The sequence below is a fragment of the Lathyrus oleraceus genome, chromosome 7 (assembly GCF_024323335.1).
Source record: "Lathyrus oleraceus cultivar Zhongwan6 chromosome 7, CAAS_Psat_ZW6_1.0, whole genome shotgun sequence".
Lineage (NCBI taxonomy): Eukaryota > Viridiplantae > Streptophyta > Magnoliopsida > Fabales > Fabaceae > Lathyrus > Lathyrus oleraceus.
In genome coordinates this window covers 300128417-300133372 of record NC_066585.1, presented here as the reverse complement: position 1 = coordinate 300133372, position 4956 = coordinate 300128417, and the positions used below count along the sequence as shown (strand labels likewise).

Genomic DNA, 4956 nt, shown 5'->3' with positions numbered 1-4956 from the left:
TGGATCTATCAAATATTCTTCGATTTTATTTTAGACTTGTATTTGATATTAGCCTTGTAAATCGTGTGAAATTTTTATATTATTAACTTAAAAGATTAAAATCAAATACTAAATATATTACAAAAATTAAAATAAAATAACAAGATAAACAAAAAAAATGTAAGGACTGACACTAAGTACTTACATGGAATTAAATAGCAATTCTATATAATTGAAATATACAATTACATATATAAGCCAAATATTAAACAATAATTCCATGTTACCACCACAAAACTATGTAATAAGCCTAAATTTAGATTTAATTTTAATTAGAGAGATGCAGATGAAGCGATGCGGGCCCTTACCAACAAACCTTTGACATAAACTAGATTTGATAAAATAAATAATTTATTTTTCAAAAATAAATGTTTCCCAACAAAAATAATTTGCTCAAGACGATTATAGGTAAATTGTTTCTTCCGTAACCAATTATTAAATGGACAAGTAATATATTGGAGGTACCAGATTACAAATGTTGCCCTCAGTAGTCTACTCACCACAGATGTCGGAAAGTACCTTTACACCAAGACAATATCGAATGGCAAGATGACCTACAAAAAATACTAAAATGACGTGTAAATTTAATAAATGAATGAATGATTTATATCAACCGTTATGATTAGATACCCTGTGGTTTTCATTGAAAAGTGTACATATTCAAACTCTAGATATTCTTATTAATATCAAACATTTACACCTTTTCCCGTTCGGGTGTGTGAAGTTACTTGTTCAACAAAATGTTTGTGTGACTGAAATGTTTGTGTGAGACTTGTGTGTTAGTTCATCATAATGAATATACGTGTCAGGTTAGAATGCTAACAGAATGTTTCTAGTTAAATTTATGATGTCATTTGCAACAAATTGAACAGAACTCTAGTTGTGAATGTGAAATATCTATTTATATGCATTAATATGCCCGTACTTGATGTCTAATTTTTCTTACGGATATGTGTTTAAGTTATAATGAGTTTCTAGAAATTAAACGTACACATTATTTAATATGTTGATACATGAGATATGCGTATCTATGTCATTATAAAAAATTCTACAAATACTAGCGATGATCTTCTTATACATGTGTATTTTATTTTTTTTATTTCTTTACCACTCACTCTTCGTTGTTTGTAGGTGCGTTTGTGAAATGGATTTTTTTAAGTTAGTTGTTGGTTATTCTAGCATTGGTATGATGTGTAGCAAGCATAAAGGTGAAAATATGATAAATGGTTTATTGCTCGTTGTTATTTGGACATGAACTCTTTACCAAATGAAATTTATCATTTGATATCACCAACGCATAATATATTTATTAGATGAAATTATTGAATTAAACGTTAATCAGAGTGGCGCAGCGGAAGCGTGGTGGGCCCATAACCCACAGGTCCCTGGATCGAAACCAGGCTCTGATAGAAATTTCAAATATAATTTTGTTTTTATTCAAAAAAACATGATGCAAGACATCTATGGTTAAATTGTATAAAATGTACGTGTGACTCGCAACTGTATATGTGACATGTGTTTCCTAATATCATGATGACCATAAATATCATGTTATAATACTTCTGAGAGATAACTAGTTTGATAACTAGTTTGTTGAACATGTTTCGTGACTTGAAAAAATAGGGATAGACTTCTAATTGTAAAAGTGCATTAATTTTTGTAAATTCGCTAAATATTATCATATGATTGTTTGTTGAAGTATAATAACGTGTTAATGTTTATCTAAATACTTAATGTAGTAATTGTTGTGTATGTTGATACACGACAAGTCTTATATCTTTCAATATGAAAAGCTATGTAAACATGGCAGATGATATTCATATGTTTACTTTAACTTTCAATAAAATTCACCACTCACCCTCAAAAATATTTGTTTACATATCAATATAATGCGTATTTAGAGTTGTTACTTGGTGATTCGAACACCATTATAAACTCAGGATATAACATAAAATTGAAAATAAGTTAAACACTTTGATATTTAATATCGTATTTAAAGAAACTATATATTATATTAAAAGTTTACAGTTTAAATATGTATATTGTCCTAGCAAATATTTTACAATTTGTTTTTAGTCATGGTTATTTTTGAGGTTTTTGCTTTGGATCTATCGAATATTCTTCGAATTTATTTTAGACTTGTATTTGAAATTAGCATTGTATCGTGTGAAATTTTTATATTATTGAATAAAAGATTAAAAACAAATACTAAATTTATTACAAACATTAAAATAAAATAACAAGATAAACAAAAAAAATGTAAGGACTGACACTAAGTACTTACATGGAATTAAATAGAAATTCTATATAATTGAAATATACAATTACATATATAAGCCAAATATTAAACAATAATTCCATGTTACCACCACAAAACTATGTAATAAGCCTAAATTTAGATTTAATTTTAATTAGAGAGATGCAGATGAAGCGATGCGGGCCCTTACCAACAAACCTTTGACATAAACTAGATTTGATAAAATAAATAATTTATTTTTCAAAAATAAATGTTTCCCAACAAAAATAATTTGCTCAAGACGATTATAGGTAAATTGTTTCTTCCGTAACCAATTATTAAATGGACAAGTAATATATTGGAGGTACCAGATTACAAATGTTGCCCTCAGTAGTCTACTCACCACAGATGTCGAAAAGTACCTTTACACCAATACAATATCGAAGTGCAAGATGACCTACAAAAAATACTAAAATGACGTGTAAATTTAATAAATGAATGAATGATTTATATCAATCGTTATGATTAGATACCCTGTGGTTTTAATTGAAAAATGTACATATTCAAACTCTAGATATTCTTATTAATATCAAACATTTACGCCTTTTCCCGTTCGGGTGTGTGAAGTTACTTGTTCAACAAAATGTTTGTGTGACTGAAATGTTTGTGTGAGACTTGTGTGTTAGTTCATCATAATGAATATACGTGTCAGGTTAGAATGCTAACAGAATGTTTCTAGTTAAATTTATGATGTCATTTGCAACAAATTGAACGGAACTCTAGTTGTGAATGTGAAATATCTATTTATATGCATTAATATGCCCGTACTTGATGTCTAATTTTTCTTACGGATATCTGTTTAAGTTATAATGAGTTTCTAGAAATTAAACGTACACATTATTTAATATGTTGAAACATGAGATATGCGTATCTATGTCATTATAAAAAATTCTACAAATACTAGCGATGATCTTCTTATACATGTGTGTTTTATTTTTTGTATTTCTTTACCACTCACTCTTCGTTGTTTATAGGTGCGTTTGTGAAATGGATTTTTTTAAGTTAGTTGTTGGTTATTCTAGCATTGGTATGATGTGTAGCAAGCATAAAGGTGAAAATATGATAAATGATTTATTGCTCGTTGTTATTTGGACATGAACTCTTTACCAAATGAAATTTATCATTTGAGATCACCAACGCATAATATATTTATTAGATGAAATTATTGAATTAAACATTAATCAGAGTGGCGCAGCGGAAGCGTGGTGGGCCCATAACCCACAGGTCCCTGGATCGAAACCAGGCTCTGATAGAATTTTCAAATATAATTTTGTTTTTATTCAAAAAAACATGTTACAAATCAAAATAGTGCATGAAATGCAAGACATCTATGGTTAAATTGTATAAAATGTACGTGTGACTCTACTTCTGAGAGATAACTAGTTTGTTGAACATATTTCGTGACTTGAAAAAATAGGGATAGACTTCTAATTGTAAAAGTGCATTAAATTTTGTATATGTGTCGTAAATTCGCTAAATATTATCATATGATTGTTTGTTGAAGTATAATAACGTGTTAATGTTTATCTAAATACTTAATGTAGTAACTGTTGTGTATGTTGATACACGACAAGTCTTATATCTTCCAATATGAAAAGCTATGTAAACATGGCAGATGATATTCACATGTTTACTTTAACTTTCAAAAAAATTTACCACTCACCCTCAAAAATATTTGTTTACATATCAATATAATGCAAATTTAGAGTTGTTACTTGGTGATTCGAACACCATTATAAACTCAGGATATAACATAAAATTGAAAACAAGTTAAACACTTTGATATTTAATATCGTATTTAAAGAAACTTTATATTATATTAAAAGTTTACAGTTTAAATATGTATATTTTCCTAGCAAATATTTTACAATTTGTTTTTAGTCATGGTTATTTTTGAGGTTTTTGCTTTGGAACTATCAGATATTCTTCGATTTTATTTTAGACTTGTATTTGAAATTAGCATTGTATCGTATGAAATTTTTATTTTATTGACTTAAAAGATTAAAATCAAATACTAAATATATTACAAACATTAAAATAAAATAACAAGATAAACAAAAATAATGTAAGGACTGACACTAAGTACTTACATGGAATTAAACAGAAATTCTATATAATTGAAATATACAATTACATATATAAGCCAAATATTAAACAATAATTTCATGTTACCACCACAAAACTATGTAATAAGCCTAAATTTAGATTTAATTTTAATTAGAGAGATGCAGATGAAGCGATGCGGGCCCTTACCAACAAACCTTTGACATAAACTAGATTTGATAAAATAAAGAATTTATTTTTCAAAAAAAAATGTTTCCCAACAAAAATAATTTTCTCAAGACGATTATAGCTAAATTGTTTCTTCCGTAACCAATTATTAAATGGACAAGTAATATATTGGAGGTACCAGATTACAAATGTTGCCCTCAGTAGTCTACTCACCACAGATATCGGAAAGTACCTTTACACCAAGACAATATCGAATTGCAAGATGACCTACAAAAAATACTAAAATGACGTGTAAATTTAATAAATGAATGAATGATTTATATCAACCGTTATGATTAGATACCCTGTGGTTTTCATTGAAAAGTGTACATATTCAAACTCTAGATATT

General features: G+C 27.7%; 2 non-coding genes across 2 annotated transcripts; both read left to right on the top strand.

Annotated features, from left to right (window-relative positions):
* The first annotated feature begins 1376 nt into the window (after positions 1-1376).
* TRNAM-CAU (transfer RNA methionine (anticodon CAU)) lies at positions 1377-1448 on the top strand. Its single transcript has one exon. It is a non-coding gene; the product is annotated as a tRNA-Met (tRNA).
* Positions 1449-3515: 2067 nt separating this feature from the next.
* On the top strand, positions 3516-3587 carry TRNAM-CAU (transfer RNA methionine (anticodon CAU)). Its single transcript has one exon. It is a non-coding gene; the product is annotated as a tRNA-Met (tRNA).
* The last annotated feature ends 1369 nt before the right edge of the window (positions 3588-4956 follow it).